Genomic DNA, 26,773 nt, shown 5'->3' on the forward strand with positions numbered 1-26,773 from the left:
ACTACTCAGATTACAAAAGTAATTAGTCCTTTTACATTGGCATGGTGTGAAACATTTTCAAAAATTGTAATTAGTAACTAACTTTTTTAACTGCAAAACTACATTTATTTATGTGTTTTTAAGTTAATTACTAAGAGCAGTGAGCAGTTAGAAGGGGATGGTGATTAGGGGTTAAAATCGTAATTTCCAGCAAAACTCCAGTTCTAGAGAAAAGAGTTTAATAGAAAAGTTGTAGATATTGAAAAAATGTGCAACTTGCGTTCGGGTCACTTTTATACATAACCTCAAAATTTGTGAGAAAAATGTTAAAAACACATTTTTTTATGATTGTTCGTTTTTTATTTGATTTCAAGATATTTATAGTTTTTCGGTTCTAAATTGTCTCCCTTAAAAAATTGTCGTATAGAGTTAGTAAGATCTATATCTTACTAACTCTATACGACAATTCCCATCTAAAACATTGACAAGAACTCAAAAAATGTCTTGAATGAAAAAAAAACAAAACAATTTCTTAAATTTTCGAATTTCTCTTTAAATTTTCTATCCAATAACTTAAAGAAAACAGTAAAAAAGTCGGTACAATCAAGGATGAAAGCGCTGTCAAACTTTCAACTGCCAGAAATATAGTTGTAAGCCCACTTTTAGTGACCGGATCACATTTTCAAGTACATTTGTGAAATCCTCATTAAATTTTCTATCCACCAGCCTAAAAAAATTGTAAAATAGTCGGTAAAGTCACAAAGGAAATCGCTGTCAAAGTTTCAACTGCCAGAAACGCAGTCTTAAGAACAGTCTGCGACAAAATCGCCTGTAAAACCCACTTGTAGCAACCAGATAACATTTTTAAGCACATTTTTGGAATCCCCATTAAATTTCTTATCCAATAACCTTAAAAAACACTAAAAAATTCGGTAGAATCAGGAAGAAAAGCGTTGTCAAAGTTTGACCTGCAAAAATGACGGTTTAAAGAACAGTTTGCGACAAAATTGTCTGTAAAACCAAATTGTAGTGACCGGATGACATTTTAAAGCACATTTTTGAAATCCTCATTAAATTTCCTATTCAACAGCCTAAAAAAATAGTAAAATAGTCGCTAAAGTCACAAAGAAAATCGCTTTCAAAATTTCAACTGCCAGAAACGGAGTCTTAAGAACAGTCTGCGACAAAATCGCCTGTAAAACCCACTTGTGGCAACTTGATAACATTTTTAAGCACATTTTTGGAATCTCCAGTAAATTTCTTATCCAATAACCTTAAAAAACACTAAAAAATTCGGTAGAATCAGGAAGAAAAGCGTTGTCAAAGTTTGACCTGCAAAAATGACGGTTTAAAGAACAGTTTGCGACAAAATTGTCTGTAAAACCAAATTGTAGTGACCGGATGACATTTTAAAGCACATTTTTGAAATCCTCATTAAATTTCCTATTCAACAGCCTAAAAAAATAGTAAAATAGTCGCTAAAGTCACAAAGAAAATCGCTTTCAAAATTTCAACTGCCAGAAACGGAGTCTTAAGAACAGTCTGCGACAAAATCGCCTGTAAAACCCACTTGTGGCAACTTGATAACATTTTTAAGCACATTTTTGGAATCTCCAGTAAATTTCTTATCCAATAACCTAAAAAAATACTCAAAAATTCGGTAGAATCCGGAAGAAAAGGGTTGTCAAAGTTTGATCTGCTAAAATTACAGTTTAAAGGACAGTTTGCGAAAAAAATTTCTGTAAAACCAAATTGTAGGGACCGGATAACATTTTTAAGTACATTTTTGGAATCCCCATTAAATTTCTTATCCAATAACCTAAAAAAAATACTAAAAAATTCGGTAGAATCCGGAAGAAAAGGGTTGTCAAAGTTTGATCTGCAAAAATGACGGTTTAAAGGACAGATTGCTACAAAATTGTTTGGAAAACCTAATTGTGGTGAACGGATGATATTTTTAAGCACATTTTTGGAATCCCCATTAAATTTCTTATCCAATAACCTTAAAAAACACTAAAAAATTCGGTAGAATCAAGAAGAAAAGGGCTGTCAAAGTTTGACCTGTAAAAATAACGGTTTAAAGGACAGTTTGCGACAAAATTGTCTGTAAAACCCAATTGTAGTGAACGGATGACATTTTAAAGCACATTTTTGGAAACCTCATTAAATTTCCTATCTAATGGAACCTGGTTCAAGTCAGAAATGTCATTTTGACAGCAATGCATATATTATTGGAAAGTTCAACTACCAGTTGCAGTTCAACTGAACCAGTATTTGAATCCAAAACCAAGAGAAACTGTATGATGTATTTGAACCAAAATAACTGAGTAATTAAGTTCTGAGTGCTTTTTCTGGTGTCTATACAACTGCTTTACAACATTTAAAATGGTTTTTTTTTAAAGAGACGAGGGTGGAATGGAAATGATTTTTTAGTCTTCTCAAGAAAACTAGTTTTACTAATTTTTTTGCCCACAACAATCTTGACTATATCTGGTAAGTTGTATTCTGAGAAGGACTAAAATGAGCTATTGGGAGATAGAGCAATAGTGACCATAAGCTATTAGACAAAAAGGAAAAATTTTGTAGAATGATTCCATCTTTTATAAAAAGATCCAATTAAATTTCAGGAGGAGTTAACTCAAAGTCATCATTGCCTGTTGTCAAAATTGGCAGAACATCATTCAGATGATATATTGGAAGGAAGAGTAATGTAACCAACCAAATGGTAGAATTCCTCAAGACATCGATGACTAAATACTAAAAATGAAGCTTGGTAGTCAATGTAACGAAAACCACAACATGACTTGTAAGTAGCTAATGAACAGAGGATCATCATTGCAAATTTAATAATTATATGGGAATGAGGATATCTAGGGACAAAACGCTTGACGAGGTAATGTCGGAAAGATCAGCCAGAAAGTGAGGGCAATTGGCAACCAAGGAAAGTTTCAAGTACATTCCAAAAACTATAAAAACATACAGCTCGTAGGAGTGGAAATTACAAAAATAAAACAGAGGATATATCAAAGATTCAGAAACTTCTGGAGACGAGCTGCTAGAAAGTTCAGGAAAAAGTCCGAATACCAAACAACACAATAAGATATGAGATAAAAAACATGATATAATGGAAAATATATGCAAATGTCAAAAAACTAGCTTAGTAAGAAGAAATACATTTAATTTCAATCCAACCAATGCTAGAGAGGGTAAATCAACAAAGAACTATTAGAAAGAAATTTGGAAAAAGAGGAATCCAGATTTCTTCCTAATAGTTGTTTGTTGATTTCTCCTTTACAGCTTTGGCGTGTTCTTCAATAAAAACTCAAATTAGAATCTCCTTAGAAAGCTAGTCTTGTGACATTATTTGTACATGTCCTAGGATCTCTTCCTTGGATAGATCGAGAAGAAGAGATATTAAGGAACTGGAAGACACATTTTATTATGAAGTTGTAGTTCCTGTAATTTGTTCCATGTAAAACAAAAAAAAACAGTTTAGGACAAATTCTAATCATATAGACGTTGCACAGAAAACCAGTACTGAAACTGATACAAAAAAACATGTAAAATGCATGTTATTAGCACTAAAGTACCTACTATCGGCTACTTTTCCAACCAGTCCAAATACAGAAAACCTGAACATGTTTTTTGCCTTACTATTACAATTAAACTTAACAGGTATAAATAAGGTAATAGCCAGTAATCACAACATAGCCGAATACACAACGTATGTGACTCAGATTATAAATATGCTGATAAGTTGGTTAATAGAATGTGCTTTTTGGTCATAAACTTTGTCATCAAATGGGACGAAGATCACAATCAATCTATGGCAATTTGTACACAAATAAACGCATAATAAAACAAAAAACACAAACATAAATTATAGTTTTGGTCTGTGACAAATAATTGACATAAACACAAAATTGCCGCTCTAGGCTGTACTGGCAACGTTGGACGCGATCACAAAAATTATATCTATCCTTTTTCTATTTGTTTAACAGAGATAACCTGATACTTGGAATTAATTGGTCACGTGATTTCACCCAAAAGAATACGTCAAAATTGTGAACAATGTAAATTGGAGGTTAGATTAAAATTGCAAAACAATCGTTTAATCAAAGCAGTTGATGCCAATGAAATTGACACAGACTCAAATGGTGCAGAGAAATATTTTGCCCTGTAAAGTTAAATAGTTTAGAAGAAATTAGAGTAAAATTTAGAGTATAATCTAAAATTGAATACTCTTTGAAATAATCGTAGAAAATTGCATATTTTTAGTTCTTGTCCTAAATTACCAGAAAATATTATTGAACAAAATAAAAGACCATAGCGAAGGTGAACAAAAATAGAAAGTTGGTAAAGTTTTAATGGAACACCCTGTATATTTAATGATTTAGGTGATACATCTTTCTCTTCTGATTCCAAAAATATAGTATATGTTGACGTTTAGTTGAGTCGAGTAAATGTTGTCAGTTGATGTGATCAGGAACTGAACGTTATTATTATTTAACGTCACGATGATGTAATTCAACAAAACAATACATTTACTATCTGTTAAATTACGTCATCATTTGACGTCACGATGACGCAATTTAACAAAAAACGCATAGTTCAACTGCCAAACTACGTCATCGTGACGTGCAATATCGGGTTCAGTCTCTTTGATTATTCATGTCTACTGTGATTTTGAAAAACAAAAAATTTTTTAGATTCTATTAACTCGAAAACGGCTCAACTAAATGTCAACATATTAAACAGGTGTAACTGACAAAGAAAGATTAATAATTGCATACGAGAAACAAAGACAGAAAACCTAGGCGAAAACTTCGGAAGCAATGTTGCCAGAAGTTATAATTGTGTTATTGGCCTATTGGCACTAACTTTTTAAACAAATATACACAGAAACCGAACTAAATACAAGGAACTTAACTCAAACTGACTATCATAATAAATGGAAATGATGAGGAATGTTCTAGTCATCTAGTCGACGAATTCAGAGAGACATTTGACAACATTGCAGCAACATTTTTGCCTACTTTCTGTCTTGTTTAGCGCATGGAATTTTCAATGTTTCTCTGTCCATTACACGTTTTTTCTTTTACCACACCAGTATATTTTTGGTATCAGAAGAAAAAGGTCACATTGTCACATGTACTGGCACACATTGTCAAAAAAAAATGGATTATACAGAAGCTTCAGCTCGTCTGTATTATACAAACAACAATAATGCTACTTAACTACAAGAAGAGTGTCAATCAATTTATGCCTATGTCCCTGCTAGTTCCACTTTTTATTATACAGAGAGAACCATAGGCAAACGCAAAATTCAAACAATATTGAAGAACTAAAGTTCTGTTGTTTGAAAATAGAAAGGTAACTCTAAATATTATTCTAGCCTATTAAAAAATATATGATTCTGGTAGAATCACACTTAAATATCGTAAATGCTAGTAGATTCTATGAAAAATCTAAAAAACGAACGGTTTGCATAAATATGGTATGTACCACTCTTAAAAAATTGAAGAATCACAAAATTATCATATTGTAATAATATGCCACAAAATATGGCAACCATAATTTTTTATAACTAAAGAAATACTCAACTAATCAAATAAAATATTTCTTATAAGAACTGTACAAAATGATATAAATAATCAAAACAATAAATCAATTGGAACCGATCGGACCATTCGATGGCCACCAATTAGTTCTGATTTAACACTTTTACATAATTTCTTAAGTACATAGTTAACATAGTAGCATCTAAAGGAAAAATTAAGCTGGAATTAAGGAACATATTTGTTTATTTGTAAAACATTGTTAAATTTGGTTGAATATTATAGAAAATGTGTGGAAAATAACATATTCAGGACTTACTACTACTAATGCCAATAATAATATAAAATAAAACAAGATCTATCAATGAATTAAAAATTATCAACCATATATTTTGTATATTGTTTTTTTACCTTTGCCTTTATCTTTGATTTTTATTCAATAACATTTTCTCGTGATTTAGAAATTTTTTTATAACTTTTTGACCTGTAGTAATAAAGTGTAAATATACGAACCAACCCTGTACACACTTCACCTGTTATAAATATCTTTACATTATCATCCTCGAATTATTTAAACCTACAATAAAAGGACATAATAAATATAAAAACATTATTTCTCGGTTCATTACTGGTGTTATCAAATTGTCTAATTAAATAATGTTTACAGAGATAACCACATTTTTGACTGAGAAAATAACAACATTTAATTGCTTTTTATTTCAGTGACTTATTCAACTGAAATAACCCAAACTAAAATTTCAAAAAAGAGCGAAAAATATTCAGTTTATTCATCCAACCATCAAAATAAATTATTTATAGGTAAATGTTGTATATGAAATTAAAACGTTTAAAAAAAATGTATTATGTAATTTTGCGATATAAACTTAAGGTTAGTTAAATTTTGCTAAATTATTTACCTGTTGCTTTCCTTGTACTATGGCAAAATAACGGACCTGAAATAAAAAATAATAACATTTAAAAAGGCTATAATACGATAAACTACTAAAATTCAATGCATTTGTACAAATTATCTCGATTATAATATGTTTTTGTTTTATATTTGGAGATGTTATAAGTAATTTTGATTATTTCTGCTTAATAACTAAATTAAAGAGAGGTTTGTGAAAAATCAAAGTCCATTTAGCATTAGTTGGCGTAATCATTCATTAGTTTAAAAGAATAGTGACAGTTCCAAATATTTTTTTAATTGTCGTTGATTTTCAACATACGTAGGAGCAGGTGGACCTGCTTTGTAAAATACGTTAACATCGTAAGTTTTGAATACCCTGTAACCGCCAAATGTTGTTTTTAAATAATTACTAAAATACATTTGATAATAATAACCCATTGACTAATCATCAAGGTTATTGACAAAATTATGGCACTTCGAAATTACTTTTATCTGGCATATCCAAATTTCTTTTAGTAGTTTCTGGTAGTTTTAAAAAAAATTGGTTAGAAGTCTCTAACAGTCTTAGAATTTGGAAGCTATTAGAGACGTCCCTTATTTCCAAATGGCTTCTAGAAACTTCTGACACTTTGAAATAGTAATTAAATATTTCAAATGACACTTAGGGATTGAGAGTCCCTGATATTTCCAAATAACTTTTAGTGGTCTTTGGTAGTTTAAAAAAAAATATGTTAGAAGTCGCTGACAGTGTTAGAAAATTCTTGCATGTGTTGAGGAGCTATTAGAGACGTTTGCATTTTCAAATGGGTTTTAAAGATTTTTGACAACGTGAAATCGCAATTAGAGGCCTCTGGAATATTCCAAATGAGCCTCTGGTATTTCTAAATGACTTTTAGTGGTCTCTGGTAGTTTAAAAAAAAATATGTTAGAAGTCGCTGACAGTGTTAGAAAATTCTTGGATGTGTTGAGGAGCTATTAGAGACGTTTGTCATTTTCAAATGGGTTTTAAAGATTTTTGACAACGTGAAATCGTAATTAGAGGCCTCTGGAATATTCAAAATGAGCCTCTGGTATTTCTAAATGACTTTTAGTGGTCTTTGGTAGTTAAAAAAAAAATATGTCAGAAGTCGCTGACACTGTTAGAAAATTCTTGGATGTGTTGAGGAGCTATTAGAGACGTTTGTCATTTCCAAATGGGTTTTAAAGATTTTTGACAACGTGAAATCGCAATTAGAGGCCTCTGGAATATTCCAAATAAGCCTCTGGTATTTCTAAATGACTTTTAGTGGTCTCTGGTAGTTTAAAAAAAAATATGTTAGAAGTCGCTGACAGTGTTAGAAAATTCTTGGATGTGTTGAGGAGCTATTAGAGACGTTTGTCATTTCCAAATTGGTTTTAAAGATTTTTGACAACGTGAAATCGTAATTAGAGGCCTCTGGAATATTCAAAATGAGCCTCTGGTATTTCTAAATGACTTTTAGTGATCTGGTGGTTTTCAAAATTTTATTACTTTGAGCCTCTGCTATTTCCAAGTGACTCTTAGAGGCTTCTAGTGGTTTTGAAAAACCGTGAAATTTAAGAAACTGTTAGGAGCTTCCAGCATTTTCAAATGACTTCTGTAGACATCTGGGGGTAATGAAACATTATTAAAGAGTGCTTAGAGGAAACTGGCATTACCAAATAACTTCAGAGAGAGAAAGGAGTTTCTAGAAAATTTTAGACGTATTTGCCTTTTCCATATAATAGTTAGAAGGATCTGCAGTGGAACTATGTAAGGGAATAGAAAGGAAAATGTTTTTCTTCATCACACTTTGACTTGCATATCTTACTATAAGTCTGTCTTGTTTAAATCTATATTTCTATCTCTATTAAGTTACATAGTACCCCTACTGGCTTGTTTAAAACAAAACTGGGACTTTAAAGAGGCTGTTAGAGGCCTCTGACACATTAAAATCACAGTCAGAACTCCTGTGGCATTTCCAAATGACTTTTAGATCTCTCTGACAAATGTAAAAGATTTTGAGGGAATTAATTTAATAACTGTTAACTGATAGAGACCACTGGCATTTTCAAATGATCCATAGGGCTCTAGAAAATGGAGTGTTAGAAAATTCTTGAAAGGGTTAAGAAGCTTTTGACATTTAAGAATATTTGGCAAGTTCAAAAACGATTTAGGGAAGTTTGAGAAGCTCTCCTGGCAGTTTCAAATAACTTTTTGAAAGGTTCATATTTTCAAAAAGCAATAGCTTTTAAAAGGTTCTTGAACAGTTTCAGAATACTTAATGGGCCTCTGGCAAATTCAAACAACTGAAATACGAGTTTAGAGATATCTAGCAAATTTAAAATATTTCAAAGAACGATTTAGAGACTTCTCAAACTTCCAAATAATTCTAAAAGTGCATGGCAAATTAAAACCAAATTCTGGAACTTTGAAAAAGTTGCTACAGTTCTTTAGCATTTCCAAATCACTTTTAAAGCATCTGGCCATGCCTTTTAGCACTTTAAAATGATAAAGTCAATGTTAAATTATATTTAAAGAAAGGCTTCTGACAATTTCAAATAATAAAAAAAATTGTTTTAGCGATCTGTAGTAGTTTTATCCTTTGGTCATTTTGGAACTTTGAAGTGTCAGTTCCAAATAATCGCTTTTACTAATGGAAACTTGTGGAAAAGAACAAAACTTCGGGCAGAAGACGTCAACTCTAAATAATGCAATCACCTGTTGTATTTTAAATGAGGATGTGAAAAAAATGGCAAACTAGAGCAAACAAAACATGCGGAAACTTTTTAGCGCTTTCATAATTTATACCGAAATAATTCAATATCTGGAGGCAGTTATAAACCCGAAAACGGCAAACAATGTTCTCGTTGAGCATAGAAAAATCCGTAAAGGATAATAGAAATCACCTGGTGCACTCTTAATTTACATACGAACTAACTTTAGGACCAATTAACAATTAGAAATCTCTTTTAATAAAAGTAATAAACTGGCAATATTTCAGAATCCAAGAAATTAGTTGTTTTTGATTTAGGAAAAATTGGTTATTAGTAGAGTCCGGATTTCTAGAAAATTTGCTTTTTGTAAAGAATAAAAGCAACCAACCTTTGACATCTAATATGAACGATTTATGCAAAAACACGTCATTTGTCAGATTTTGTTGATGCTTTTTTTGCTTTTTTTCTTCTTTTTGTGCTTATTTTAGTTTTTTGTGCTTATTTACAGCTATTTTTGTATGGTTTAACTAGTTTTTCTCAACACAAGCTTTTCAAGTTTTTAAAAATAAACTAAACTAATAACTGCTATGACAAAAAATTCTGAACGACAAAAACATGTTGCAAAATGCGAAGTATCAATTTACAAATTTAAACTGACCAAAAAAATTTTCAAATGCTCCTGAGGTAGTCTAAAAAAATGTAAAAACATTTCAACACACTATAGAACCTCTAAAATGCCTTGCAAAGCTTACAAAGCAGCCTTAGAAGCTTCCAAATGCTTTTCAATTAATCTAGAAGCTCTCAAAAGCTTCCGTATACATCTAAAGCAGTTTAACAGCTTTCAAAAGTTTCTACAACAGTCTACAAAGTGGTTTCAAATGCCTTAAAAGCAGACCAGAACCTTCAAGACTCTTTAAACTGGCGAAACACCTTCCAAATCCTCCTAAAGTAGTGTAAAAAGGTTTTAAAACACTACAGAAACTCCAAAATGCTTCTAAAGCAGTCGGAAGTCTTTCTATATAATATAATAGTCTAGAAGCTTCCAAAATCATTTAGAACAGTCTAAAAGATTCCAATTGCTTTTCAACTAGTCTAGAAGCTCCCAGAAGATATCAAAGCAGTTTAGAAGCTTCCAACAAAATTTGTGAACCGTGTAAGAGATTCCAACTGCCTCTAAAGCATTCCAGAACCTTCAATATCCTGTTTAAACAGTCCAAAAACCTTCCAAATGCTCTCCAATAGTTCAAAAAATGTTTTTCAAACAGTTTAAAATCTTCCGTGCTTCTAAAGCATTTTTGAAAAAAATTTTGCATCTCTGAAAGAGTTTTGTGCTTTTATAAAGAAAATGATTTTTGTGCTTTTTAATCCGGACTCTTAGCTTTGTTACACTCACTTTTTGAGCACACTATACCACAAGTTATTAGACAATAGTATGCACAGTTGATTAAAGTAAGTTCCTTTTAGCAAAGGAATCGAACATAACACATAAGTTGGAATATCTCAAAAACTGTTGGATTTAAATGTCAGACATGTATGAAATGATATATTTCCAATAACCGTATATGTGATCATGTTGACAATATTGTCTGTCCAAAATTGAGCAAGCTTTCTCTAACAAATTCTCAGTAATATCTTGTATAACCTTATTTCAAAACAAAATTGATTGTGTCTTCACAGTTTCATACTAAAATTGCAATAAATATCCCAATATCTCTTTACCCTTATTATAAAAGCTAGATGAGTTCAATAATCCTAATTTGACAAAGTAATAATGAAATATCGAATAGAAAGCTTGAGAGAGAGAGATACGCACGATCATACATCAATGTCATAAATATTCCTGCTGAGTCCCCCCTGATGCATTGTATGAATTGTGAATAAACCCCGTGAACTAGAACTAATGTGGGAAGGCGACATTCACTTAAAACAATCCGGAATTTTCAAACATTGTTGCCAACATGAGAAATGCTTTTTGCTTTACCATCTATATTAATCTAAAATATACACTAATCTATTCTACCTAAAATACAATATTTACAAAAGACAAGTCAGATATTTTAGGGCTTCCATATAGGTCCACTAATTTGTAATTTGGATCCAGTTAATTATTGATTAAGTTAAATATTACATGATCCAAGTTTAAATATAGGCGCGGAGGAAAGGCAATTTCAAAGTTAAACCCAAGTTATGGTGGATGTGATGTAATTTTGCTAACCCGAATAATAAATTAAGCCCTTTTTGGTCTCAGCAAGTCATGGAAATTTTATTTATTTTGAGTGAAAGTATAGTTAAGCCTCTGGAGATTATCTTCATATTTGATTACCAGAGAGCCCTTCTACCCGCGTAAAACAATTTCCATTGGTGCTAAATTGATAAACCTTTAAAATTGCAACGAATAATGCTAGATGGTTTATAATACTAGCAAATTTAAAAAGTTGTTTTAGAAGAGACTAGTTAAGCGACACACTGTATACTTGATTGCTGATGGAGGATGATGGAATGTGTAATCAATATACGAGTACCATCTTTGGACATAGGAATATCCAAGTTTTTGGCGACTGGTAATAGGTTGATTCAGAAGATATGACCTGGTATGTTTTTAATTAACGATTTAATTTAACAAAGATCAGCAATACGAAATTCAGATATAGTTGAAGAAGAAAATAGCCTGCGAAGATTCGATCATTCACTGGGTCTTCTTCTTCTCTTCTCTCATTGTCTTATTATCTTGTTTACTGCACTTCTAAACAGGTTAACAGATGACAATCCAAAACAACTGGCGTAGGTTGTGCAACCAAGAATGTGACCTCCCTGGTCCTCTCTTGCTACCCACCTTGCCCTGGGCAACCAACTGTAGAAGACGGTATTTTTCATGTCTTAGCATGTGGCCAAAATACTCCAGCTTCGGCTTTTTTACTGTAAAGCCGACTTTCTTCTCTTTCCCTAATATCTGCATGACTTCCATATTGGTGAAGGATCGTTCCGCAAGGTTCGTTTCCACTCCAGATTTAACAAGGTGATCTCTTCCTTTCAGTTGATGACGTTCTCGTGCTTAAACATCTCAAAAGCATCTCTAGTTAATCTAGGATAGTAACGTTGTGATCGATCGAAAACCTCAACCTTTTCAAAACGAATATCGTGTCCTGTAGAAAGTGCATGTTCTGCCACCGCTGATTTCTCGGTCTGTCCCAGCCTGCACCTTCTCTTGTGCTCTGCTATTCTCGTATCGACACTACGTTTAGTCGTGCCAATATATACGGATCCACAGCTGCATGAGATCCTGTAAACTCCAGAAGCCAATAAAGGATTCCGTTTGTCCTTGGCCTATCTGAGACTTTCCAAAAAACCCTTCCAATCCTATCCGTGATCTTGTGTATGGTATGCAAGTCCAACCAACTTTCTCTTCAACATACCCCGTTTGTTGTCTAAGTAGTTCAATGTTTCTTGGGAGAGTGGCTCTGTTGAATTGTTGTCTACTGTATCCGTTCCATCCGAAAACCCTTTCCAGGTGTTTAAGCTCCTTTTCCAACTATGATGGTTCGCAAATCTTTCTTGCCCGCTCCGATAGGGTTTTGATCACTCCTATTTTTTGACTAGGGTGATGATTATATCCACTATTGAGGTGACCGTCCGTATGTTTTCGATACACCATGTGGGCCAGTGTCCCATCAAGTTTCCTTGTCACCATTACATTCAGGAAAGATAGACGTCCCTCTTTTTCGGTCTCCATAGTAAATTGAATTTTTGGATTTATAGTGTAGAGATTTCAAAGTTTAGATGTACGTACGTAATTTTATTAAGTAGATGTGGAAATAGCAACAATACCATGGAATCACAGAAGACAGGAATGGGAAGCCAATAACAGATATTCGAGCGCAGCTTTGAAGATGGAAGGAATACGTAGAAGAAATGTTTAAGGAAGACCAACGGGACGACAACAGAACAACCAAAATAGACACCAAAGAGGCTTGCCAATCACAAGGGATGTTATTATTCATGCAGCAAAGCATCTGAAAAAAGCTCTGTTAGTTGTGCAAATGCTTATTGAAAGATGCCGAGATATCAATACAAATGTATACCTATGCTTCATAGACTTTAGCAGAGCTTTCGACCTCGTAATCCATGACAGACATGTTGAGGAATTGGAATCTAATGGTATAGAGGCTGCAGATCTTCGTATCGATTCAAACTTATATTGGAACCAAAACGCCAAAGTAAGAGTAAAACTGACTGACTTGAACTGACAATATTAATATTAAAAAAGACAACGCAAAGAGTGGAGGACTTTGAACGCATTGGGATTTCTTGGACAAGCCATACTAGCAACATCGAAGTACTAAACCGTATGGAAAAACAAGCGGAAATAATGAAAACTGTTAAACAAAGGATAACAAGTAACTTTACAGTTCATAATTGAGAGGAAAGGAAAGGGAGGAGCAGAGAGAAGAAGAAGTTCATGGCTGAAAAACCTGTGACATTGGACAAATATGACTTCGGTTGAGTTTTCCGAGATGCAGTGGATAAAGTTAGATGGGAAAATGTAATCGCCAACGCCCTTGAGGATAAGGTACACCAAGAAGAAGAAGAAAGTAGTAGTATGGTGGATGAGAAACAAACAGGTGGAGGAAACAAAGCAACTGAATGGTGAACACCCACTACAGTGCTAAAGGTCTTTCAACAAGTCTGTTCATAGAGCAAAGCGTGGTCGTCTGTCACATACAGATTATTAGTTCTCCAGTAAAGGCAGACATGGACTGTCAACTGCTAGTATACTGAGCCCAAGAAGAAGTAGGTACCGGTATCTACAAACTGAGGACTAGAACCAAAACCTCAATTTCTATGATTAAGATGACCACAGCGTTTTAAGTGGAAATAACTGCAATGGAACACTGAGCAAAAGAAATGAAGAGCAGAAACATTCGCCAAAAATCAACAGATGTGATCTACTGCTACAGCCACTAAAGTTGTGAAAAGGACCACTGTGTTAGGTTAGGTTAGGTAAAGTATGATCAAAGAAAAAAAACTAGATAAAGTTCTATAACCCTGAGAAAGCTATAAAAGATTTTCTGGATCGCAGTGATAGTGCGATATAAGTTCAGTTCTTCCAAACTGTGATTCGGTATTTTCTAGCATGATATAGATACTTATAAGGAGCAGAACAAGAACAAAGTCATAGTTAATAATCACTAACGCCTACTTAAAGTAAACACCTATTCCAACCAGAAAGTGAAAGCTTTTTTATTTCTTAATGCAAAGCAATGATCACATATGATGGAACAAAGCACTTCAGGATGTATTCCATCTAAATAATTATTGAATACTTTGATAAAAAAAGTAGAGATTTGAATAAAAAGACAGTACTAATCATATCCTTCTTAAAAAGAGTTAATAATTTTAAAATTAACGTTTAGTCTTGGACAATTCCCTTGACATTAACATTTAAAATTATACACTACATGTTAATTTTTTTTTTATCAACATACGCCCAGAGAAATTTTACTAGTTTAGTACCAAATGGTTGGATTGTGTCATTCTACTACCCATTACAAAATATATGAATCAATTCTGTAACATTTTTATAATAAATAGCCTTCTTTATGGTTAGCATAGATTGCAACACAAACGTTTCCTATATTGGCTTATTATTAATAAGTATATATTTGTGGTGGGCAAACAAATTAATTGCATATAAATAATAGTGGGCTTACTAGTGAATAATTATTTGTTTAGGAAAATATTTGTTCTGAAAGATTATAATATTTCCACTTTCCATATGTTCTATAAAGGGGTGTGCTGAATTGGTGTTCTAATTGTCAATGCTAGTGAATTTAATAAAGACCAAAAAGTTTTCAAATTTTAGTTAAATCAATTTCTTCGGTCTTATTCAAAAGACATTGTTTGAAATAAGCACATTATCGATTGGATGTTAATTCGTTCATTTTGTCCAGTTTCTTCCAGTGCGTCGAAAAAAAGAGAAATGTAGGCATAACCCCAACTTAACGGGAACTAAAAAATACTGGAGAGAAAACTGAAATATGTCAAACTCCCACATAAAGATGACATACACGTTTATTAATCTTCAATGAGGCTCGTTTTGATATAATTCTGAAACTTGCTGTCTTTAAGGACTAAAGTTAGACTTCAACTCTCCAAACTACATAAATAATGGCACATTTAGCAGTGGAGATGGTTATGGCTGACTTTAAACTTGTTAGACCTTAAGAAAAATGAGCTTGTAAGTTGTAAGTTAACTAAAAATTATTTTGAAACAAATTAAGGAAGTTTTCAAAACTTCTTGAAAGTGTTTGTACTTAAATAAGAAAGACTTTCTCAATACCACGCACAAATTCAGCAGATTACTTGACCGTAATACTAAACGTACGATAATACTAAAACCAATTGGTATACTTGAAATATGCAACATGTAACTAAAATTAATCCAAAATATGTCAAAATGTCCTTTATACTATGTCAAAGGGACGTGGGAGACCAAAATATCTCTGACATTGGAACTTGACTTGACTTGTCTCTTTTGCAAAAGAAGAAACGAGAAGGTCGACTTCACTCTCCAGACAACTGGAAGAAATAATACCATCATCACCAGGAGGCTAAAGAAATAATCTGAAGACTTGTACATATTTTATTTTTTTAAAGAAAAATGACAGAATAGACTATAGCCTATTATATATTCTACAGAAAAGGAGCAGCTAGAACTAAAAAAGTCTTGCTAAAGATAACCCCCAGCTTTTATTTTTGTATGCGGACGATACTGCAAACAAATACAAAATATAAGTCATCAAGAAGATCAAAAATAAAGTAAGAAGGCAACGTCAAGATGAAAGACAGAGACTACTAATATAGTGGAGAAACGAAGAATGTAATTTGGGGTTAAAAAGGGACAGAAATACGACCTGAAGAAACTATCTTAGTTACTCCAGAACTAAAGCCAAAGTCTTCCCAATGTGGGATTTATGCTCAGTCCATCTTGGTCTACACATTTTTAAACTATTACAGTACAATGCAACTGGCCAGATTAGTGTGTTTCTTTTACTTTATACTGTGATGACTGACTTCATTGTGAAAGAGGCATCATAGATTTTGCCTGGATCTCTTCCGAGTTTTAGGGATATACCACCAAAATTACTCTAAAAATCCTTAACATCCAGGAATGCATATGATCAATGTTGGAATTACTGGATCTGCTAAATTTTCTGGATCAATTGAGTTGACTTTTGCTGTTTTCCAGTACTTTATTGTGTCCTGCTGTTAAGCTGCACTGGTTCTAGCTTTTGCCACCAATATTTTTGAACCAAAAATTTTTCTTCTTCTGTTGTATATGCTTCGTCTTCAAAAACAATAGAGCTTCTTGATTTGTTTTTGAAGCCTAGCAGTTCTTGAGCTTCTCGTCTTAGCTTCTTGTTGTACAAGGATAGTGTCTATTTGTATGTTTTCCAATTTCCTGTTTGAAATGAAAATTTTCTTCCTTGCTTTAGCTTCACTGTTCCTCCTTTCCTCCTCCCTTTTCAGTAAAATAAATGTTTAATAAATTTCAGTTAGGTAGACAAACAATACACTGCCTTCATTGTGAAAACAAGATAATTGGGCCTCTTTGTACGTACATTTAACATGACGAAAATGTTGAAACTGTTCTATTTACCAAAGAAACTTCAAAATTGTTTGAGGCCTCGGCCTGAATTGTCTAATTGAGCAAGCACGGTTCTTTAATTGGCTTTTGTTTTCTTTGGAAACTTCCTAGAACTATTGTTACAACTGTGTCAAGCTTAGTTTAGTTTATTTGAGCCAGCAGATCAGTTAGAATAACACGAAAAAGTATCTGGATATTTGAAACACAAGTGTAAGTTACATAATTTATTATACAGAACACGTGCAGACACTAAAAAAGTCCTTCTTGGAAGAGTCTTAAAGAATACTTAAATGAGATATATTTAAATTATAAGTATGTAAACACGAGTTGTTTCCACCCTTGTACAAACTATTAGCAGAATTTTTTAACAGGGAAAAAGAAGAAAGTAATATCACAGTGTTGCCATATTTGGATCCAGACCTACCACTCATCTTGACAACTGATGCCAGTTTTCTCAATTTCCAGAAGTTTATTTAAGAACATTAATGTCAGCAGTAGAAAATTATGGTACCACACATTCACGTAGCCTGTCTTCCAACATTTATTTACTTAAGAAAAAGTTTATATTGAAAACTGGTCATCGATCATTGTTGGCATTTGTTGTGGAAAGCATAAAGGAATTTCTACGATTGCAACGCTGGGCAGCATATTTGGCAAGGTATAATTACACAATACAGCATGAAAGAGAAAAGTAAAATCTAATGGCTCATTGTATTACTTACTGGGGAATACAATAATTTTGGTAGAATCAAACGACAAAGCTCCTGGGCTAGACCAGATCCATCCACCATGGAGAAGTTGTGAACCTACTGGATCCAAAACAGATAAAACTGTTGACCAACCTTTTCAAACAAAATTTACACAGGCGGCCAAATGCCAAACGACTGAATAATCAGCTTGATGAGCCACACCCTAAGAAGCTTTCCTTAATATCATCCAAGCACGCTTATATAAAAGACACAACGAGAGGATAAGCGGTTTCAGAATGCGTCTTGGCATCCGAGAGGCCTTATTCTCCATACAGGTCCTTATTCAACGAGCACAGGACGTCAACGCAGACGTCTTTGCATCCTTCAGAGATTTTGAAAAGGCTTTTGATACAGTTCAACATGGTAAACTCATCTTAATCCTACGTGAGTCAGGAAATTACGATAGAGACACGGATATAATATCAAAGCAACAAAAAGCCATTGTCGAGTGCGCTAAGATTGTACATACACTGTCGCCCCTTCCACTGTCCACTTCACGTGTACTCAGAACATCTATTTAAAGAGGCATTCGACAACATAGTAGATCGAGTTGTAATAAATGGAGAAATAATAAATAAGATACTCTGATAATACCGTCCTTATAGCAGATACCGCTGAAGGACTTCAGAGACTTATAGGCCGTGTAGAAACTGCATGCATCAGATATGGTATAAAGATAAACTGTAAGAAGACACACATAATAATAATCAGCAAAAACGTCATCGACAACCGACAGTTTTGTGCTAACCATGTAGCTCTCACAATAGCCGAGACAGTTACATACACAACAGTTTTAAAATGCTCTTTCAACTCTCCTATATGGGGCAGAAGCGTGGATCCTTACCGTTGACTCATAATGCATTTGAGATGTGGTGCTATCGCCGCATACTCAGAATCCCATGTATACACCACGTGTCAAACGATACAGTATTGCAAAGCATCGGGGGTCAACTAGAATACCAAACAACTGTCAAACGCCGCCACAAAATGACCACCAAAAAGAGGGTCGAAAATCAGCAAGACGCAGATGAATATCGTGGCTGCGAAATTTAAGAACATGGAGCGGATTGACATCAACAGTTCTACTCAGAGCGGAAGTGAATAAAATAATTTGGAACAACGTGATAGATCCACAGAAAATAGCCACTTCAAGAAGCAGAAGAAATAAAATGTGGTAGAGAAGAGAGGGCTGGAGATTTGGAAGAGAAAACATAGAATGGTATATATTTTAAGTAAAACTAAGTCTATGTTTGTACGAGGTTGTACAAACTCGTCCAACTCTTGTTGAGTTGGACGAGGACTCCGGTAGTTGAAGTCGAGGAAGGAAGAGACCAATTTAGTAAATGTGCAAGATAAAATGGTCAAGGTATTCAGTAGAATGATAGAGCTGTGCAGAAACTAAGATGGAATAGATAAAGCAAAAGTGAAATTAAATCCAGGTGCCCAGTATCACCTGCTTAAAGTTTTGCTGCCTGGTGAGGAGAAAACTATTGAAACACTAGACATAACAGAAAAGCCTGAGACTGCTACTCCAAGCTACCCCCTTTAAACCGTAAAAGCAGTGATATAGAGTTGAAAGAACTAAGAGACTTGAAGAAGAGGGAGAATGAAGACAATAGGAAACGAGAACACGAGAAAGCAAAAGACGGAGATCCGGAAAGAGATAGATTGAATAAGTTGTGTTCGTGGAAGTTGTTGTAGAGAAACGATTGTAGAGGAAGCTAAAGGAAAAAAGGCATCATATTAAGAAATACTTAAAGAAAATTGTAGAAGTATAATGCCAAACAGTGATATAGAGATGAGTTGAAACAAAACACTGAGAAGGTGACCTATAGTTATAGTGAAGTAATCTGAGTATGGTCCTGTCCTATTGAAGGAGATGTTGTTGGGACCTATACTTAGTAATGCAGTATAGGAGAGATAACACACGACGAACTTTACAAGACGACAACTTGTTCCCAGATGTAAGATCGTAGGTGCAACACACATTACATGGTATTACCTGTCTAGGCATAATAAATGCAATGTTCATGTTAACAAAACGAGAGAAGACGTATATTAGTTCATTTTGCCGCATATTTACCTTTTTTGTAATTAGTAAAGTGTTACACAGTTACTACAGTTATTCTTGCCACATTACTCTGGGTTTGAGCATTTGTATTTGTTACAATCATTTTAAACACTAATAAGTTGAAAGTTCATTAATAATTCACTTATTATTGTATATTTGCTAAAAGTGCCTTAACGTGATTTTCAAATAAAATTTTGTCTTATCATTAATTTGTTTCATCACGCGAAAATATATTAAATTTACTGCACGATTTTATGTAAATATTCCTCACTACGAGTAACAAAACGTTTTATTTGTGGCAAGTAGAAAAGCTTTCTAATCAGATTAGCATCTATTTTAATTAGAATAGTCAAATAAAAAGTTTTGATGAAACAATCAACCACTACTAAAGAAAAAATATGCGAAATGCATTGTATTTTTACTTGCCATAAAATCTAACCTGCTTAATACAGCTCTCCGTGTAGATATTGATTTTCCTCAATTAATCTTATGATCGAAGCCATATTCCGCCTCTCTGTTGTAATTAAGCCAATTTGACCAATTGAATATTACGGTTGTTGGCAATTATTCCATAAACTTGCAAAAATAAGTTATGTTGCATACTTCTTGATATTTTTAACTCTAGATCAATATTCTAAATAAATAAGTATCGACAGTCAGAATAGCCTTTAAATATGGTGCACAACTGATTTTCATCTCTCTACATAAGGTGGGGCAAGATGAACTGTCGCAATCCATTATAAAAAGTCAATTGGAGAAAGGCATCCAAAACATTTTCAACAGATTAGACCATAATTAAAGCGTATTATACCTGTACTGCCTAGTTCCTATAAGAGGAGCAATCATGTCCTTCTATAATGGTAAAGGATGTCACACAATAACAGTTGACAAAAGTCATGGAAGCACACTGCCCACAAGCAGATAATTGACAAACTTGAGACAGCAAAGACCAAGTCGACAAGAGTGGAAAACAGTTAGGTAAGTCATAACGCTTGCAAAGGTCAGATGTGGTATGAACCAATTTAAACCAATCAAATCGCCAGGTCTAAAAGGTATATATCCTGCAAAAAGGCCAGGAAGTCTTATTACCACATCTATGCAATATATTCAGAAGGTGGTTAGCCTGAGGATCAGACCAGACTTGTGGCAACAAGAAAGAAAGGATCTCTCTTAGGTCTCTCTTTTATGCTTAAATCGTGGAAAATCTTGTAGATAGGTATATCAGGGACAACATACTGAACGTCAATAAACCCATCAACCAGGAAATTTTACAGACTTACCGGGTGATCTAAATAGGTTACTCTCAAGGTCCACAAAGGACAAGGAGACTGCTATAGTAATTTTCGTAGATACAAAAAGGACTTTCAATCATATCTCAAAATATTTTATTTAAAAGGAGCTGGATAAGAGACAATCTCCACCGGGATCTGTAAATATGAAGGAGGGGGAGATTCTCTCAAGGAAAAGTTATCTCTCTATTGCTATGGCTATATTGGTGGATGATCTGCTAAAGAAGCTGTCGGTGGAAGGCTGGTATTGTTTAGGATTGTGACTCTTTTAGAGAAAATCTAGATTGCCCACAAAAAATGAAGAACTGAAAGATGAAAAGCCATCAGTTAATCCAAAGAAGACGGTCGTCCATTTACTAGAGAGTGTTCACACAAAGGAATTCCATGTTCTAAGGAAATAAGTATGGTGGACTAGAACCCGACAAGTATAGGAAATAAGGCAACTTAAGAGTGGTGTATATAATGATATAATGAGGAAAATATATGATTGAGAGCTAGAAAGGAGAGAAGAAGCTCGGAAAAGATAGAGAATGAGTTGGAAAAGTATATAGAGAGAGCCTTAGGTTAGGTAATAGTAGGTTTGTAAAAGAGGAATGATGAATTGGGGGATGGACATTCGTATAAGAATGTATAAATGGAGAGACAGTGTTTTTAGGAAGTCGTGCAGAAAAGAGTAGAAAATATGGTGCAAATACGTTTAGGAAACCAGTGGGAATGATGGTATATTTGGTGGAAGAGTTTGCTGACCCAGTAGTGTCTATAGGGGCAAAAAAAAGTTTTTCATTTGACCAGCCTTTAGAGTTCTCCATGTGGCACCAGAAAAGATGTGTCATCAAGATTTTGCTTGGGTTACAGAAGACTAAGTGACGTCATTAAAAAGACAACTCCCCTTACAAATGGATGACACAATTGACACCAAGGCTGATGGGAAAAGTTGGACTTAAAAAGTGAACATGGACTAACAGGACAAATAGACACCTTCTCAACTGGAAACAGCTTGGCGATCCTCTTGCCACATACGAAAACTGTGCTTTGAAAATTGACGTTGCCTTTGATGAACGTGATGAACTACATACTTTTTACGGATTGTGTTCTATTCTAGAAAGTTTGACTTTTCTGATATATTTCGAGCCTTACACAAATTGACAGAGAGCAGTCAAAGCCATTCGAATGCACCTCATCATATCAGAAAGCAATGTAGAGACTCCAGTTTTGACTTATCCACGACTTGGGAAAGAATTTATTGTTGACCATTGGTGTTCTAACAAAAAAACAGAAAAGTATTATCTATTGCTTGACCAGTTGTTAGCCGTAGGGAAGATAGTCGAGCATTTTCTCAAATACTTGTATGACCAACGATGTCAACTAAGAACGAATCATGTTTTCTTCAAAAGGCTTCAAAAATATATCTAAAGGATTGAGCACCGGACGGGACGTTTGCATGAGAACACCTTGCCCCGAAGGTCGTAATCACTGTAAATGACTTGTGTTGAACATCTTTTTGATGGACAGATTTGAGGACGATATTTTCTGGTACCAGAAAAACGTGGTCAGGAAATTTCCGCCAGTTCTTCAACACTTAACGAAAGTTGGCTCTTGTGTGCTCCTTACCTTTTATGGTAAAAGTAAAAAGGATGAAAGCAAAGAAGTGCAGCTACAGATAGCTTTTCCAAGAAACCGAGTTAATGAGGTATTACAAGAAATCCACAATGGAGTGGACACATTCAAAAGTAGTATTTATCTTCTTTTATTGTGTATAATGGTTAGGTTTGTTTTAGGTTAGGTTAAGTATTTTAAAATCGAGAACCAATGAAATTTGGATATTTCTTAACCAAAAACGTGAACATGCACTTATAGATATGCTTTTAAAAAATATGAAAAGAACCAAAATTTGCAACGTAAGTGCTCATGGCAAGTGGTCAATGTAAACACCTCATGAGCTTAGGTTTGGGTAAAGTAAGTTACTTGGGACGTTTTCGGAAGCCTTTTAGACACCCTGTACAAGTTCCTTCTGTCTGTTTCATTTAGCGTTTTGATCATATTCATTACATAATCTTTGAAAAAGGTTTCACCAAGAATCCAGCATGGTAGAATTAAAAAAGTATACTAGTTTAAAAAGTTTGAAATACTAGTTTTTCTTATTATGAATCTTCAACCAAATTTCAAGTTCAAAATGAACACGAATATAATGCTCTAAAATCACAGAAACATACAAATTGTGTAAGTAGAATTTGTTTAGTTACTTAGACTGTAAATTATGTAGAAAAATATGATATAAACATTAGCAAGTATAAGTGTTTTCTAAGAATCTAGAAATATATAAAAAATAGAAAGTTTTATTTAAAAAAAACTAACTTTTCTTCTTAACAATTTTTTAAATTTTTCTCATAAAGTGAGATAATAAACTTTACTGTGTAATTGGTTCTTCCTGGATTATTCTGTCAAATCAAAATCATCAGTATTACAGTGACAGGTTATTGGTCGAATTAAAACAACAATCGTTCTAATAACCTTGTTGTTCTTGTACTGTTAAAAAGTGTAGGTGCTTAGACTGTAAACAGGCTGTATCATCATCAGGTCACATTCCGTAGTACTCAAGGCTATACTATTTAAACAATCTTGCAACAGCTCTGAGATCATCTATTGTGTAATACCGCTAGTTTTCTGATATCATTTTTTAACACTAAATTACTGTAAAGAATTTTTTTTAGCTGTCATTTTAGTATTGTGACACTGTAAGGACATTTAAAGACACCATCATGCTAAAACTATTTTAATAATAATGATATTGATGAGTTTTTTATTAGTTTAACGCAAACAATTTTTTCTCCTCATCATATACGCGATCAATAACGAAGGTGGCGTCATCAGCATCACGATTCCCCCACAGGCTTTATTGTACAATCATAGTTCAAGAACAGCTAAACCGCGGTTTCACGGTTAATGCCACACATGTTAGACAATCAGTAGTAAACCGAGGTTAAGAACTACCAATAATGTCAAGGCAGGTAAAACCGTGTTTTCAGAACATGTTGTTTAGCGCCGTTCACTAATTTCATTATTTTTGCTTGCAATCACACAAAATTATATTTTCAACTTGACTATTAAAATTAATAAACAGTTCCATGACTCAATTTATTATGAAAAAACTGTATAAGTAATATCGGGTTGTTTCGTGGATGATTATTGTTAACCTTTACTATGGAGGTACAAATTGTTTTTAATTTCCAACAACACTGTGTTAGCATAATTATAATTTTCTATTTAAACCGAACGTGGAATCTCAACTGAACTCCGTTATATAAACTGAACTGAAAGGCACAATTGGGTCGAGGAAATCAATAAAATGAGGAGTTAGAGGGGATAAGAGAGAAACATTCAAAAACCAAGATTTGCTCAAGAGTAAAATTATATTTATTATTTAAAATAATAAGAAATACACGAATATTTCAGTTATTCGAGGATTTATGATAATAATGAAATTATGGTGGTACTAATAAATATGTCACTCAAGTTCCATTTTTGCCTTAAATTAAAAGTTCTTAAAAAATGGCTTCAAGCTAATTTCGATCAACCAAAATTTAGTTTTTTTCCATAGTAGGTCAAATTACCTTAAGACAACTTATGGTCGATTACAGTATATAAAATATACAGCGTGTCTTTAGAATGTCTGCACAAAGCCCTGTCATATATTTCTGCATTTATATAGGAAACTAACATAATTTTTAAACGTAAAATACGAGATTAAAACATTGCCTCTTCCTCACAAAACATTCTGTATAAAGAAACATTTCAAATTACTGTAATGAAATGAAAATATTGTCACGTGATTACCTTAAATTATAAAGAAAAAACTACGTGTTTTGTGTGAGAAGTGTTTTTTGGTACATCCTTTCGTTCAATCGTCAAAAACTCTCTCATTTTGCATAACTTTGTATGCCAATGGATAGGAGAAACGTTGTAAAACGGTTAAGTGGCTGCAACTATTCTAAATATTATATATTATTTTAAATTACAGGGTGTTTCTGAAAAAAACAAAAAAAAAACAAAAAAGTTTCTAAATTGAACGAGAAATTTGAAATTTTTATAAAAAAAACATCATTAGTGCACCAGAAAAAAGTTTGTGAAAGGAGAAAAGGGGCCCAAACCCCAAAAAATACCACCCTGCAGAGTTTTGCAAAAAGTTGGCTTATCCAATGATGTGCATTATAAGAAACATTTAATCCATGAAAGGAAAAAGAAATGCAAACCTACTTGGACAAATCCTGAAAATACAATCAACACTTCTTGAAAAACACAGACCAAAATTCCAACATCTTAAATGAAATTATACTGAAAGCTAAAAAGGAAAGCGAGAAAGCCAATAGTCCTCAAACACAATAATTAATGGAAGAAAGAAGAAAAATACATAGAACACCAGGAACTTGGCAAGAGAGCAAGAGAATATTGAATCTATCAGAAGAGATAACCGAAAGTACAAAAATTAACAAATCCAACAAACAATCGAAGATAAGAAAGGTTTCAAAGTTCTAAGCAGAAAATTATAATCAACAGACAAAATTGAAACTTTGACCATCAAACAGAAAATTTAGATCATTCTGAAAAAAGAGTAGTTAACCAAGGATCGAAAGAAATGTCAGATTAACAATAGATGAAATAAGAAACGAACTAAAAAATGAAGAGAAATAAACCTCCGGGTTAACAAGATAGAAGGTTAATAAACAAGAAGGAAGATCCGACAGATCTTGGAAACTACCAACAAATCAGCCTGTTAAACCACCTCTATAAGATATTCACAAGAACAATAGCAAATCGGTTAGAAAAATAATGGATTTTTATTAAACTAGGGAACAGGAAGGTTTTAGGACCAACTTTGGCAGGCTTTTAGAAAATTCCATTGAATGAACCAACAAATTGAAACAACCTCCTGTCCTTCGTCGACTTCCGCAAAACATTCGATACGATCGTAATGAAATAATGCTACCATGCCTGTAAGGTTGAATAAAGATACAAGATGTATAAAAGCCGAAATAAGAATTAGACAAGGGGACACATGCTTTTGAGCGATTTTCCGAAGACATAGCTCTAATTACAGACAACTTGGGAGAGATTAAAACTATGATTACTGAGTTAGATGCCGTTTGCAAAGAAAAGTGAAGTGAAGTGATTGAAAAGAAGGAAAGACGAAATTTATGACAAATTTGATACCAAGTGATAACCTAAAAGTGGGTGATGACGATATAATACTAGTCCACAAATATAAATATTTAAGTTATAAAATCCAAATTGCTAGAGATTTGAAAAGTAGAATTACCTTGGCATGGGCTGCATTTGAAATCTTCAAGAGCAACATATCAAATCACCCAAAAAAGACATACTTAAGTCATGACTTACGGTGTCGAAACACTTTCCTTCCCAAGCCACAGCAACCAATGGGACTGACTCTGAGAGATAGAGTCAGAAATGAGGAAATAATAAGGACAGTCGTCACGGATGTTATCAAGCGCATAGCATCGCTTAAGTGGAAATGTGGCCAGAATGAATGATGATGATGAGAAGTAGAAGCAGACGACCTACACGATGAACAGACGATGTCAAAAGAATCGCTGGCAACTGGCTACAAGAAGCTCAGAACTGACATCATAACTGGGTTAATTTAGGGGAGTCCTATGTTCAACTTTAGACGGAGAAGGCTGGTTGATGATAATGATTCCCGAGATACAGAGTGACTTATAAAAAAGCGACTTGTTTGAGAACCATTTGTTCCAAAATGTAGTTAGGATAAAAAGATGAACAAAGAGGATTGGAAAGCTGTGTGCACAGTAACAAGCATATTGTTTTAGAACAAACAGCATTA

General features: G+C 33.6%; 1 protein-coding gene across 2 annotated transcripts in view; it reads right to left on the reverse strand.

The window, feature by feature from the left end:
* Nucleotides 1-26,773, reverse strand: part of PMCA (plasma membrane calcium-transporting ATPase 3) — a 216,902-nt gene that overhangs the window by 105,964 nt on the left and 84,165 nt on the right. For both annotated transcript variants that reach the window (XM_081993879.1, XM_081993878.1), the window contains one exon: nucleotides 6,455-6,490. The gene's annotated coding sequence lies outside the window, so the exon portion shown is untranslated. The remainder of the gene's footprint in view (nucleotides 1-6,454; nucleotides 6,491-26,773) is intronic.

The sequence above is a fragment of the Ips typographus genome, linkage group LG16, assembly GCF_016097725.1.
Source record: "Ips typographus isolate SLU linkage group LG16, UJ_Ityp_2.0, whole genome shotgun sequence".
NCBI lineage: Eukaryota > Metazoa > Arthropoda > Insecta > Coleoptera > Curculionidae > Ips > Ips typographus.